The 15071-nt window shown below is 38.5% G+C and overlaps 1 non-coding gene across 1 annotated transcript; it reads left to right on the top strand.

The window, feature by feature from the left end:
* Positions 1-14417: 14417 nt before the first annotated feature.
* LOC141602834 (small nucleolar RNA R71) lies at positions 14418-14524 on the top strand. The gene has a single exon (XR_012524742.1). It is a non-coding gene; the product is annotated as a small nucleolar RNA R71 (small nucleolar RNA).
* The last annotated feature ends 547 nt before the right edge of the window (positions 14525-15071 follow it).

The raw sequence follows: 15071 nt of genomic DNA, 5'->3' as shown, positions 1-15071 counted from the left end.
TGCTTGACCGAGAGTGGTTTTTCCCATGAAGAACCCGCGTTGTCCGATCTTGAAAATGACTTCTATATTTCGGATGAAGATTTTCTATCGTATTTCCGAGAATGCATGCAAGGATACCAGCACAGACAGAAGAATCACTCGATCGAGTGACCTTTAATGGTCGATCGAGTGAATTTCCGAAAGATGATCCTCGATCGAGTAGTCTTCTTACTCGATCGAGTGAATTGCAGGAGGATGATGTTCGATCGAGTGATTTTGTTACTCGATCGAGTGAGGTGCGGAAGGAACTTGGTCGATCGAGTGAGCAATTTGCTCGATTGACTGAATTGGCCATTGATGGGAGCTTTTATTCGTCACTTGGGTTCATATTGGATGACGAGTTTGACGATGATGAGGATTACGGTGAACCTCCCTATTCACAAATGAGTCGGATACACTTGAAGTCTGCGATTTACGGGCGATTCCACCGAGGAGGTAGATGAAGAAGCGATTGAGACGGTAGTTGCTCCTAGCACGGATGAGGTATCACATTCTTTTATCAGTGATTCCATGGTTAAGAGCAACCAACCTGAGGTAGTAAACGGTAATTTTATTATTGTTTGTATGTTACCTCGTCTGATTCATGCATGTCCTTTTAATGCTTTACCCCCTCCCATGTGGACATATAATTTAACTGATTTTCACCGTACATGTCATCTCAAAATCGCTAATTTGAATTCAACCCATAATGTATTGACGATTGCTCCCGCGCTCCTTTATTTTGTGGATAAATTTAGGAGCGCCCATAGGAAATTTGTCCGGCTTAAAGAGTTAAGCATTTTTATTTCCTATTTTGTTATTCCACTCGTGCTACTTATCGTTTTGTGTAGCACATGCGCGAGTTTATGATTTGATGTCTGCGCGCTTTGAGTCATTTTGATCGTGATTAATCATAGAGGCTCGAAGAAAAGAAGGTCGAGCTGGGACCTGACTGAAGCTAGCGCTACCCGGGAGGCAACCCGGCGATTTTATTTTTGCATTTTAATTCATTTCAGTTATAATAAATGGTTTTTGAACCATAGACTTTATCAGTTGCTTGTCTAGTTAGTTTACGGGCTGTTTTTCATTGTGTTTTGCAGGTACACGCTGAGATCCACTCGATCGAGTAGTTTCTCTACTCGATCGAGTACCTTTGCTGATGAATCCAGTCGATCGAGTGAAGATGTTACTCGATCGACCGCCATGAATCGAAACCACTCGATCGACCTAGTTTCCATTCGATCGAGCAGTTTTTGAGCGCCCATTCATTCGATCGACCACTGTTGGACGGCCATCGAGTGTTTTTGACTTGGATTAGCTTCTTGAGACGGTTTTCCGGGCCTTAGCAACCTCCCATTTCATGGTCGGTTTGGGGAGGTCCCCTTATTCGCGCATTTTGTGAGTTTTCCGCACTTACCCTCTCTTTTTCCTTTAGTTTGCATTTCCTTTCCATGTTTTGGTACAATGAGGGCATTGTACGGTTTGGTTTGGGGAGGTTATGCATTCATATCCGTGTCTGCATATTGTTTTTATTGCATTTCTGTTATCACGTTTTATTTATGTTTGCATTGTTGTTTATTTTTGTTTAAATGCATAAAATTCCCTAAAAATCAAAAATTCAAAAAAAAAAAATTTAAAAATTGTTGAAATTCAAAAAAATATCACGTTTATTTTGGCATATAGGTTGAGTCGGAACGGTAGATTTCCATGATGAAATTGCTCTATATCTGTCTTTTTGCTTAAGCCTTGCATTAAACTGTTATCTTTTAGCTTTGTCTTATTGCATATCTACGAGTTAATGTTTAAATTTAGCTGAACGAATAGACTTGACCTGAAATTTTGGCAACCTACTTATAAATTCTAAGATTTAGAGCCTTTTAAACTGGTGTCATTTGTGACCAGTTTCATGTAGGATTGTGAGTAGTTACTCCTTGCATAACATGTATCATTAATTTGCACATATATGAAATTCAATTGCTTTTTGCCGTCATACATTCGGGTTAGTGGTTGGTGTCACATGCAGGGAGGTGCTTACAAATTTCCCTTTCTTTCATTCTTACCCATTTAACTCCACATTAGCCAAATTTGCCAGTTGACCCTTAGCTACATCCAAATTTAGCCTGCCTTGTCAAGCTAGTTTAGATCGTTTTGCGGTATATTGTCCATAGTATCAAATGTTGGCGCATATTCTGTTGATTCGGAGTTGGTAACTTATGAAGAAAAGGAGGATGAAGAAAAAAAACGTGATGGAAAAAGAAAAAATGACGTGAAAAATGAAAAAAAAAAGAGAATTCAGAAAAGAAAAAGAAGAAACCGAAAAAATAGAAAAAAAATAGAAAGGAAAAGAAAAAAAAGATGTTGTTTGATTAGTCGGTTTCGCTCCTATGTTTATTTGTATCATATGAGGAGTATGTTGGGTTTGGTTTGGTGAGATTTTGTGCCAATTGAAGGGCATGTGCTTATTCAAAATTGAGTTGGAAATGGATATGTTGATATGGTTCTGTTTAGGTACTAGCTTGATCACCTATCCCAAAATACTTAGTGACACAAACATGCGTCGATACCCCTCTCACACGACCTGGATGCTCTGGATTGCCGATTGCCCTACCAAGAATGTCATCACCTCCTTGAGGATTCCATTTTCATTCCTCTACCTCCTTCTCACAGATCCTATACATACACAAAAAACCATTAAGCAACTAAATTTTATTTAAACTCACAATTATATAACTCCGACCACAAGTGGTAGGAGTGACATATTAAGTCAAACTTACAATTTTCTCTTTGATGTCCTTATCATATTCAGTTTTCGTCTTTCTATTCTTAGGAGTGTGACCTTCCACCCAAGCGTCGTGACGGCTAAATTTTCCAAGATTTGCCTTCAATTCATTCATCACATTGATACCTCTCAAAATATGTATGATTACTATGAACATATATAACATCCTACTAAAACACCTAATAGTCTAATACTATAAGAATGATGTACTTACAAGTTTCGTATTATCAATCTATAACCACCTCGGGAGCCGTAAAAGACGATATTTTTCTTTGAAATGTTCGCCTTGTTCCTCTCACTTATAGCCTTCATTAAAATAAATTGTATCGAAAAACGTAAGCATGACTAAACACTAAACTAAGTATACTTCTTTAGTTATTAAATTACCTTAAACTTGCCAGACTGCCTATAAGCGATATAGCTATCCCAATGGTCCTGACTGACATACGGATACTTCTTTGTTGGTGGTTTCTTGTTCATCTTCCTGGTTTCCTTGTTGAACAAGTGGTTCTCAGCAATCTTTAACTTCCAAGAACTGAGGGCTTCCCCTGTCTTTTTTTAAGGTACTTATCATACTTTTCGGGGACAACGTAAGCTCACTGTATATATGATGAGCATAGTTGGTTTTTTTCGGCTAATACACAGATCAAAAAGTAACTTAATTTCAGCTAAGGCATTTATTATTGTATATACATATCTTTATTCTGTTTATTAGCATCATGTTCCGTATTTTACTCAGTTCACTAATACGCGGCGTACCGAGAGGCACATACTGTCTTACACAATAACCAATCCAACTCGCAAAATACCCTACATTCTCACCATATGGCATCCCCGTATCTTTATCCCATTGTAAAGGATTAGGTATCTTTGACTTTATTGCTTCTAAGGAAACTCTGTGGCGCATTCGATCCACAGTGTGTTGCAAATTATTCTCATCACCCGAGTCGTCGCCAAATGCATTTCCATCATTTTTTTTCCGCTTTTCGATCATATCTAAAGCAGAAGTTAATAAACAAATAATAACAATGCATACTTATAATAACAAACAAATCTCTAGAGAGGAGGGTTTATAACTTCTTTAAAGAGGAGAATCCAGGTTGATCTGGCGGCGGCAGTGACGATGACGATGATGACTGCGACGACGATGGAGTAGGCTAGTGGTTGAGGGGAAGCTAAGTGTCTGAGGATATTATGTGGGGGAGGGGAAGCTCAGAGTATATATGTGTGAATAATAAAACGCTTGCAAGACCTTATTTAATGAAAAGTAATCAACACGGTATAAGAAAAACCGTTGTATTTTGTTTCCAAACAGACAACGGCTTTGTTTAAAACCGTAATTGATTAGTATTATCTACAACGGGTTTGAAATAACCGTTATCTTTATGCTTTTCATTTTGTTTGATTTTACCGCCACGAAATAAAGCATCATTTTTATATAGATAACAACGGTCTGAACCGTTTTAACTGTATACGCCCTAAACAACAGTTTAGGTATAACTGTTGTATTTTATATTTCATTTTGTTTGATTTTACCGCCAAGAAATAAAGCATCATTTTTTAGATATGTATTTTTCACCTTTGACTTGAACAATGGTACAATTTTTCCCTAACCCGCTGCAACAGCAGAAAAAGTTTACAACATCAATTTGATATATGCCAACTAATTACAATATGTTTCTCAGAAAATCTTTCTTATTTCCATTAATTTAAAGGATTACAAGTTTACACATAAAGAGTACAAACTACCACCATACATAATAAACTAGGTAAATAACAATTAGAAGAAGAAATTTGATAATTAACTTAAGCCATGCCTCACTATTTTTGAGTTCTACGATATCCATGGTCAACTTCTTGCATTTTTATTTTGCCTTCAATATTTCACTGTCATTTCCCCACTTTGCTTCTTCAAGTTGATGTAGTATCCTTCTCACTTGAGTAATCTCGATATCCATGCTCTTTTTCTCATTCACTAACCTGTTTATAACCTTCCTCTGCCACTTAGTCATTGGTTCATCAACCCACTTGAAGTAATTGCATCCACGCATTTTAGTCTCGGGATTATAGATTTTGCAAGTAAGAAACTTTCTTCCCGGATTTTGCAAAGTCAATGAAGTCCGCAATGCTGCCAGAACCGAGCAATTACATGTCCCTGTTGAAATAGAGGAAGAAGAAGAGCTACCACTTGACATAATTTAAATAATAAGATAGAGAGAAAGAAAGATAGAAATAACGAAATAACGTTATTTAAAATCTATATTATTCAGCAATTGCATAATCTAACACGGTTCTTATAAGAACCGTTGTAATTATATTATTAATATCTTCCAATTTCTATTTATTTTTAGCGGTGTTTATATTCTAACACGGTTCTTATGAGAACCGTTGTCATTATATTATAAACTCATTATTAAAGTATGAAAATGTTTATTTTGATTGTTTAATTTGTGATTGAATATTTATATGTTATTGTAATTAATGTAACCTAAATCATTATTATTGTTTCATTCATTTGTCTATTTGCAAGTTATTTAAAATCTATGTTAATAAGCATTTGCATGTAATTAAGAGTAGAACTATATATTAAAACGAGTATATCATACAATGGTAAAAAAAAAACAGTACAACGAGGGAAAAAAAAGAAACAAAAAAAAAACCACAAAAACAAACAGTTTGCTAAGTAAATTAATTAAACACCCTAACAGGAGTTTGACTAGGGGTGGGTAATCAGGATAAACTTGATTAAAAATCAAGCTTACTACATCGGCATCATGACGGTGATCAAAATGAGGTACTTCTTCGTCTTCCCATGATTTCGATAAAGTAATAAAACTGTACCAAAAACACCTTCTCAGCGATGAGCGTCCTTAACAGTGGCAACCCATAAGTAAGGCTCAGCGTGTACATAACGATCTTTAGGGTCATCGGCATAAAAGTCATGTTTGCCCCTTTGATGGTCACGTGATGCATACCATTCAGCGAGTTGTTTTCCTTGGCGAAAATCGTCAAGACCATCCCCTCGAAACTCAATCAGAGCATATCCAAGAAACCCATGACTTGAAATCCAAGCCGGGTGGATTGTTCTAACATTTGAAAACCCATTCTCAATAAGGATGTCCCTCAACGGGGTAAGGCTCTTAGAAGCTGGCTGATCGAGTCCATTTGGTGTTCACAAATTAAGCATATGTGGTCGTTGGTCAATGGTCGATACAAAACACAATTTATACTCCACAAGCAACTCTACAATTAGTAAAGAGGCAAGTAAAGGTTGGATCCCAAGGGACGGGTATTGAAATGAGAATTCTATTGTAACTAGTGGTGTCTAGGGGGTGTCACAAATTGGGTTGATGTAGAAGGTTACTAAACTAGAATAACAATGAAAATAAACTAGCAAGATGAATAAAATAAGGGTGTAAACAATTGATTAAAGGCACTAGGGTGTCATGGGTTCATAGGGGATTCATGGGATATGATCATACAAACATGTTCTCAAATTATAAGCAAGCAATTATTGTTGTGATGGATTGAGTTGGGTTATATCTTACAATCCTAGGAAAGTTTGGGTCCCGGAGCCGAATCGATTAGATTGTACAACACCTACAAGTCGACTTAATCTTTCCTACTCAACACATGCATGGTCTAACAAGACTCGAGTTGGGTTATGTCTTACAAGTCAAGTTGAAAGGATAGAAGATGATAGTAAATGCAAGGATTCATAGGCTTAGCATTTCATCAAACATAACATGTGCATGTATTAAGATCAAAACAAGCAAGCAAATAAGATATGAAAGCATATTAATTTAAGCATGAATCATTCCCCATGTTGGTTTCCCCTAATCACCCATTAAACCCTAGCTAAGAGACTACTCACTCATTATCATATTGATCATGCTAGAAAGGTTGTCAATCATACTAACATAATGAAACATGATGAATAAATGAAAGTAATTAGCAATAATAAAAAAGGGATTAAGAGATTATACCTACTAATGATTCCAAAATAATGATGCAAAGAATAATAGAAGAACTTGATGATTGATGGAAGGTTGTCAATCTCCCAATAAACCCAATAATCTTCTAATTACCCAAAATAAAGTAAGAACAAGAGAGAGATTAAAGAACTAAAACTTGAATTAAAACTTGATTAATATTTGATTACAATATTGAAGAGAGATTTGATTGATATTAACTACCCTAATTATTGATAAGAAGAACATGCTCCTCTAATTAGACTAATGGGGTATTTATAGTGAAAATTAGGGAGGATGCATTAGGGTTAACTAAGGGCTAAACTAGTAATTACACTTTTAAGTTGAGCAAGGAGACTCCGGTATTCTCCGAGAGAAGGGCTTCTCTAATCGTGGCTTGAAGAATGAAAACGTGCTGTACAGAAATCCGTGCGGATGGGAGTCGGGACGGCCGGATCTGGGCTGGAGAATCCGAGCGGATTCTTGGTCAAGACGCTCGGATTGGCGAGGTGGAATCCGAGCGGATTCCTTTGAGGGACGCTCGGATTGGGCAGGACGGACGGGCGGATTGTGTACAATCCGTTCGGATTGTCCGCAAAGATCTTTTCTTCTTCTTTTCTTCCCTTTTCTTCATGAATTCCTTGGGGATTTCCTTGGGGACTCAAGGATCCTTTTCTCAACAATGCTCTTCTACTATAATATGTACAAAGGCCTTCTAGTCTTGTCTCTCCTTGATGCTTGGTCATTGAATACGATCAATTTAGCCTCGTTTTGCCATGAAAATGCAAGATTCTTACTCCTTTCCTACCAAGGGATCAAAATCTCAAAGAATATGCAAAACAAAGAACTAAAGCTAAGAAATGACCCAAATAGGCACTAAAAAGCATGGAAACAATGGTAATTCGGGGGCTAAATATGCGCCAATTATGGTCGCATCAAATATCCCCAAACCGAATCTTTGCTCGTCCCGAGTAAAGAGGTGACAAAGACTAGGACCAATACTAACCTAACCTAATAATAATAGCCGATATGAGACAATTAGCGGGTCTCACTCCGCCCCTTCAACTCACAACAAGACAACCATGAGGTAGGATGCCTTCTTGCAAGGCAAGGTGGGTCTTGCCAAAATGGCGACACATCCAAACATTAAAGCACATAGAATCACATAATGGATGCATCTACAAAAAGAATAGCCACTTTCCTCATCTAAGTGGCGGAAATTATCTACAAGGGAAGCAATTCAAGGGTACACAATCCTTCATAGATGCAATTTGTTCAAACTACTAAGCCTAGAAGGATACCAATAAATCACCTCCAAAAGGTATCAAGCTAGGGTACCTTTGTCCTCAATCGTTAAATGCTTTTGTCAAGAGTAGACTCCTTATGGTGTTAGAAACACTGGAGGATCGCGGAATTCCCCCTCTTGCCTAGACAAGAAGAAGGGTCGTCCCCTATCTACCATGCACAAAAATGGATACGATGGATAAAGGGATCGATAGAATTTGAGTTTCACTTTGGGAGTTTGCTTTCATTTTTGTTTTTCCCCCAATTTCATTGGCATTTGACATTTGAGAACACTTTCTTTGCCATTTCTTTTTGATTTTTGGCTTTTCAAAACTTGACAACTTTTTTTGCATTTCTTTTTGAACATTTTCAAAGTCACCCCAATTAGTAACGAGGGTGCCTTGTATTTGAAGCATAGGAGTTCTATTTTTGCTCCTCTTTTCATTTGATGCATTTTTGCAAACTTTCTTTCACTTTTCATTTCATTGAACTCAAATTGATTTCTTTTTGTGCCCATTCCCTTTGATGACAAAAATGTGGTAGAACATGGATGAATGATAGAAGTATGCATGGTTTCAAGGGTCACCTTGGAATAAACGGTAGCCAAGGAGTTATCACACCACAAGGTACTCTTGACTAGGCCTTAAACCATGGGTCAAAGGATACTAGCATGACACATCCTAGGGTGTTTTACAAGCATTCTAACAAGCAAAGTCTTAAGAATAAAAAGCATCTACTAGGGCCTATATACACTTGTCAAGCTTCCCAAATAGACGGTTTCGCAAAATTTTTCTAACATGCAAACTACATGCCATGATGCAACTAACATATATACATCCTAATGCAAATGATTCTACCAACTAGTATGGCATATAAACTAAATGCAATCCTAAATTCACATTGTTTTTACCGCATCGATCAAAATAAAGCCACATAGTCATTAACATAAAGAGGAAAAAGGAGATTGGAAAGATCATACCATGCGGTCTTCAATATCCTCATGTCTCGGATGTGGCGTAGTCGATCAAAGTGAACAAGGATGAAACAAACACAATATATACAAGACAATAGATACAAAGGAAATGAACTTGTTTTTGGTTTTTTCAATTTTTTCAATTTTTTTGTGTTTTGAAATTTTTCAATTTTTATGGTTTTTGAATAAAAGTTAAGTGTTAGAATTCTCATCCCCACACTAATATGGGCATTGTCCTCAATGGCCAAAATGATGGAAATTATGCAAAGATGATGCATGATTTCTATACTAAATGCAATTCTACACTAAGCTATACTACATGATGCATGGTTTTTGTTATGACGGAGAGGATAATTTAGATTACCTCCCGTTGTGTATGCATTAACTTCCCCAAACCAAATAAGACACTATTGCTAATGTCAAAGCATTGGGTATAGTTCATGCACACACTATGCTATGCATGAAATTAGATTGTCATTTTGGATTTTCAAAAATGGGAACAATAAAGAACACCTCAATGGTACCGAGGTGTGAGTCCTTTGATGTTGCTAGGACCTAAACCAACAATGTTCAAAATGAAATAGAATACAAAGAGATATAGACAAACCATGGGAGTGTAGGAGTCTCCAAGGCTAATCTTCCATCATACTATCATCATCACCACTTCCCTCATGAGAAGTGGTCACATTGCCACTTTCCTTGGCACTTTCTTCATCACTTTCTTCATCATCATCTTCACCATCTCCTTCTTCATCTCCACTTGCTTCTTCCTCAAAATTTTCATCAAATTCTTCACCATTTCCAACAACTTCATTGTCTTCCACCACGTCCCTAGATGCACCCGGAAATAAGGCTTCTTTATCCGCCCAACTAGGCAAAGGACAAGATGGATCAAGGAGTCCTTGCCTAGCTAGATGTAAGAGGGGAGGATATTGAGCCAAATAAGCATTCTTCCGATCTTCATAAGCTTGCTTGTGCATGGCTTGCATAAGAAGAGTGACATAGTCTTTCCCAATTTCAACTCCTTGCGGTTTGAACTCTTCATATTCATAGGGGTAAGGTGGTATAATAATGGAAGAGGAGGGAGTTTCATGATCACCCTTTTGTTGTTGAATGATGTACTCGGCTTCCTTGGATAGGGGAAGTAAATAGTTGGTCCGGTGGACACTAAGACGACAAATCTTTGCGGGTAAAGTGAATGATCGAGCCTCACTAGTAAGCCACCCAAACTTGGTGTCAAGGGGATTGTGAGCAACCCACTTGAACTTGTTAATCATGATGGACATATCAATAAGATGGCCACCTTCCTTTGCCTTGTACTTGTTATCCTTATTGAAATTAGGATCAAAGTGCTTGGCTAGGACCGTGACAAGGCCGCCATTAACAATAACGGTTGTACCCTTCTTCCCACTATCTACATAGAGCCATCTATCAACCAATAGCCTCAAAGAATTATAAGGCTTGGTGTGAATTCTTCCAATATTCAAAGTTGATTCAAGGAGAATAAAATCGAGTCCCGTGAAATGATTGGTGTCTTTCCTAGCAATTATGGTATTTCCCACAACTTTGTGCCATACTCTTATGCCCGGATGATGGACCAAAAGAGAACGACAAGCATGAAAATCTTCAAATTTCTTCCCGGAGATTGCCTCCCAAAGAGGCTCAGGGTCATACTTCCCATATTGCTTATAATATTTATGTTCATCGCTAAGACCCAAAATTTCACCCAATTCCGGAAAGGTAATGCGTCTACTAGTGTTAGCTAGACGAAACTCAATATTTTCCCTATTCTCAACTTTTGTCACTTTTAAAGAACTTAAGAATTCTAAGACAAGGGAGGGGTATGTTACTTCCTTCATTTCAAACAATTTCTTCAAACCCATGGCATTGAAAAAGACTCTTGTTTGTTCAAGAACACCCAACTTCTCTAAGGCATCTTGGCATATGAATTTGGTGGATTGGATTTGTTTCATAGCAAACTTGACAAATGTATTTCTATGGGTATCGGAAATGAAAGTTACCTCCGGATAATGTAAGAGTTGATCGATTACCGGAGTAGAAGGTGATGCTCCCATAGAAATTTGTTGTTGTTGTTGCACTTCCAAGCTTGGTGTTGCTACCACCATTGCCAAAGCTCTCTTTGTTTGTAGAGCTTTTTGCCTTTGAGAGAGAGCCTTTGCTTTTGGTGCCTTTGTTGCCTTTGTTGCTCCCTTTGTTCTTGCCATTTGATGAACTAACCAAGTAAAGAATCAAAAATCTTCAATTTGTAGAATGCTCAAATCGATTTGAAGGTGAAAGGCTTTGCCTTTATGAGAACAAAAATCGACTCAAAGGTTGAAGATTTTGTGCTTGGTTTTGATTGTTGTTGAAGATGAAGTGATTGATTTGTTGTTTGAAGGATGGTTTGATTTGTTTTTGGTGAGTTTTGTTGAGGGTTTTTGTTTTTTGAGATGGAGAGGATGAGGGTTTTGATGTTATGGGTAGTGTTTATGAATGAATGAATGAATGAATGAAGGTGGGATGGGTATTTAAAGAACTCGGCATTTTTCAAAACGCAGGGACAATCCGTGCGGATTGGGCGCAATCCGTGCGGATTCTTCAGCTTCAAAATTTTCAAAATCCCGCCTAGAGACGGGCGGATTCTGGGGAATCCGCTCGGATTCTTCTGTGGTGGGACGGGCGGATTTCGTTCAGGACGGACGGATTCTAGTCCAGAGATTTTTCTTTGTTTTTCTCAGCTGCAAGACGGGCGTCTTGTTCACAAGACGGACGGATTCTGTGAGACGGGCGTCTTTCCAGAAATCCGCTCGGATTCTTTGACAGTCAAGAATTTTGCAATTTCAGCTCAGCCCAAGACGGGCGTCTTCTCAGCAGGACGCTCGGATCTTCTTCGACGGGCGGATTCTCGGGAATCCGCTCGGATCGGTCCTTGTGTACACGGATTCGATTCCCATCCGTGCACAAACGCATTCCCTTATCATTCTTTCTTTCTTTCTTTCAAAACTTGTGTTCTTCATTGTGGGGGCACTACTAAGGCATGAATAGCCTAGGCAATTGCCATCCCCACACTAAGGTAAAGCACTACACATCAATTAAAATTGTTAATCCCTCCCTCACTTCTCTCTTTTCATGACAATTATTTTGATCAAAGTAAATAAAATCCAAAAATGACAAAAATGCAATACAAAAATTGAAAAGTAAGTTAGGGAGTTAGAAATATTTACAAGTGGTGGTTTAGGGAGGACTCCACCAAACTCTCATTCTTGATGAGATGTCAAGGGGGCATGTTCAAGGTGTTGTTGATGTTGCTCAACACCTTGAAGAAGTAATCAAAAGCTTGTTCATTGTTATGGTAGAGGTCCTCAATAGACCATGGCCCTTGTTGTTGATCATGATCGATGGCATGCCCAATGTAGGGATTAAAGATCCCTTCAAATTCGTCGTCCCAAAGACCACAAACTTCATTGAGTTGATCATTGAAAATCTCTTGCTTAGATGGAGACAACTCTCCCAATTTCTTCTCTTGGCCAATGAGGCCATCATCTTCTTCCTTGGTTGATTTTGATGAGCTTTGCAAGCTCTCCTTGTCACAATTCACTTGCTCTTTGAAGGGGCATCTTCAATTTTCTTCCTCCATTGGAGTTCCGATTTCTTCCTTTCATCTTTCCGGCTATAATGATCAATCATGAAACATGGCTCATGCAAACGAGGAGCTCTCATGGTCTTGTCAAGATTAAAAGTTATGCTTTCATCTCCCACTTCTAGAGTGAGCTCTCCATGTTTCACATCAATCACCGCACCCGCGGTGTGTAGGAAAGGTCTTCCTAAGATGATTGGAATGTTGGAATCTTCCTCCATATCAACAATGACAAAGTCTACCGGGATGAAAAATTTCCCAATTCGCACGGGGACATCTTCTCATATCCCTAATGGTGTCTTCGTCGATCTATCGGCCATTTGAAGAGTGATATTGGTGCACTTAAGCTCTCCCATTCCCAACCTTTTACTCACCGAGTACGGCATGACACTCACACTAGCCCCTAGATCACATAAGGCTTTGTTGATCGTTGTGTCGCCAATGGTACACGGTATTGAGAAGCTTCCCGGATCCTTTAACTTTGGAGGTGAACTCCCTTGAAGTATTGCACTACTCACCTTAGTGAAGGCGATAGTCTCAAGTTTCCGGATCGACTTCTTCTTTGTGATGATATCTTTCATGTACTTTGCATAGGCCGGAACGTGATTGATTAATTCCGTGAAAGGAATTGAGACTTCTAAGTTCTTCACAATTTTCATGAACTTTCCAAGTTGATCATCAAATTTGGGCTTGGCTTGACGACTTGGAAAAGGAAGTCTAACCACAATGGGCTCCTTCTCTTTGGTTTTGTCTTCATTTTTCTTTGAACTTTCTTCTTTTGATGATTCCCCTTCTTTGGGACTTTGCACAACAACTTCATTCTCACTAGCTTTCACAACTTCATCCTCAACTTGCTCCTTCGGTGCTTCATATCTTGTACCACTTCTCAAGTGAATGGCACTAACCGTTTCATGTCTAGGGGGATTACTTTGAGGTGGTAATTGCCCCTTTTGTCTTTGTGAGCTTGAAGATGCTAGTTGGGTCAATTGTGTTTCCAACATTTTGGTGTGAGCTAGAATGTTGTTGATGGTGGTATCTTTTGCTTGGCTATCTTTTTGCATTTGAGTGAAAAATTCTTGTTGATTCTTTTGCATTTGGAGGACCGCTTTTTGGACATCAAAACCTTGGTCATTTTGGTGATTGTATGGATTTTGATTTTGGTAACTTTGGTTTTGATTGTAAAAGGGTCTTTGATTTTGATTTCTCATGGGTGGTGGAGTGTATGTTGTTTGAGGGTTTTGAACATTTTGGCTTTTGTATGAGAGATTTGGATGGAACTTGGTGTTTTCATTGTAAAAATTTGAATAAGGGGTACCACTTTTGTAAGCTTGGAAAGCATTAACTTGTTCGGTTGTTCCCCTACACTCACTTGAGTCATGACCCAAAGTTCCACAATTCTCACATATCCCACTTGGGATTGATGAGGATGCCGTCATGGCATTGACATGATGCTTTGATTTTTTTGAGTTTTCCTCAAGTCTAGCCATAGCTTGTTCAAACTTCAAGTTGATTGTGTCAATGTGAGCACTAAGTTGAGCACCCAATTGAGTAACGGTATCCACTTCATACTTTCCTCCTCTAGTAGCCTTGCGAGGCCTACTATATTGTGAATTATGGACCGCCATTTCCTCAATCTTGTTCCATGTTTGATTGTCATCAACTTCGGTGAACATTCCATTTGATCCCATATTGAGAATGTTCCTTGAATCTTCATATAAACCATTCCAAAATTGTTGCACTAAAAACCATTCGCTAAGTCCATGGTGAGGACATGAGCGACAAATACCTTTGAACCGCTCCCAAGCTTCATACAAAGATTCTTCATCCCTTTGCTTAAAACCCGTAATTTGAGCTCTTAGCATGTTAGTCTTTTCCGGTGGGTAGAATTTTTTGTAGAAAGCTAGAGCTAGCTTCTTCCAAGAATCTATTCCAAGAGTGGCCTTATCAAGGCCCTTCAACCATTGCTTTGCGGTGCCGATTAACGAAAAAGGAAATAAGACCCATCTTATTTGGTCTTGAGTCACGCCCGTTTGAGAGATAGCTTCACAATAATCGCAAAAGGTTTCCATATGAGAATGAGGGTCCTCACTAGGCATTCCCCCGAATTGGCTCCTCTCAACTAGTTGGATGAAGGCGGACTTGGCAATAAAATTACCGGTGAGATGTTGTGGTGTAGGAGTACCATTTGGTAGATCCTCCTCGGTGGGTATAGAGTGTGACGAGAATTTAGGCATTGTAGGTGGATTTTGTGGGATATTGTTTAATGGGTTTTCTTCTCCTTCTATTGCGAAAGGATTGACAAACTCACTAGTGGGTTGAACAACTTCACCAACACCTCCCAAATTCCTCCTAACAAGTCTCCTATTATTCGTCAAGGTTCTTTCGATTTCACGGTCAAAAGGTAACAAA

Source organism: Silene latifolia, chromosome 9 (assembly GCF_048544455.1).
Source record: "Silene latifolia isolate original U9 population chromosome 9, ASM4854445v1, whole genome shotgun sequence".
In the NCBI taxonomy this organism is placed as follows: domain Eukaryota; kingdom Viridiplantae; phylum Streptophyta; class Magnoliopsida; order Caryophyllales; family Caryophyllaceae; genus Silene; species Silene latifolia.
Note: the sequence above shows the minus strand (reverse complement) of the source record. Positions and strands in the feature narration are given on the sequence as shown.